Genomic DNA, 383 nt, shown 5'->3' with positions numbered 1-383 from the left:
CACACACACACACACACACATACACACACACACCAGAGAACCGGGGTTCGATTCCCCGGCCGGTTGGAGATATTTGGGTGTGTCTCCTTTCACGTGTAGCCCCTGTTCACCTAGCAGTGAGTAGGTACGGGATGTAAATCGAGGAATTGTGACCCTGTTGTCCCGGTGTGTGGTGTGTGCCTGGTCTCAGGCCTATCCGAAAATCGGAAATAATGAACTCTGAGCTCGTTCCGTAGGGTAACGTCTGGCTGTCTCGTCAGAGACTGCAGCAGATCAAACAGTGAATTACACACACACACACATTTAGAAATAGGAATAATAACTACTACTACTACTATTACAACTGCAACTACTACTACTACTACTACTACTAACACCACGAT

Source organism: Portunus trituberculatus, chromosome 27 (assembly GCF_017591435.1).
Source record: "Portunus trituberculatus isolate SZX2019 chromosome 27, ASM1759143v1, whole genome shotgun sequence".
In the NCBI taxonomy this organism is placed as follows: Eukaryota; Metazoa; Arthropoda; class Malacostraca; order Decapoda; family Portunidae; genus Portunus; species Portunus trituberculatus.
Note: the sequence above shows the minus strand (reverse complement) of the source record.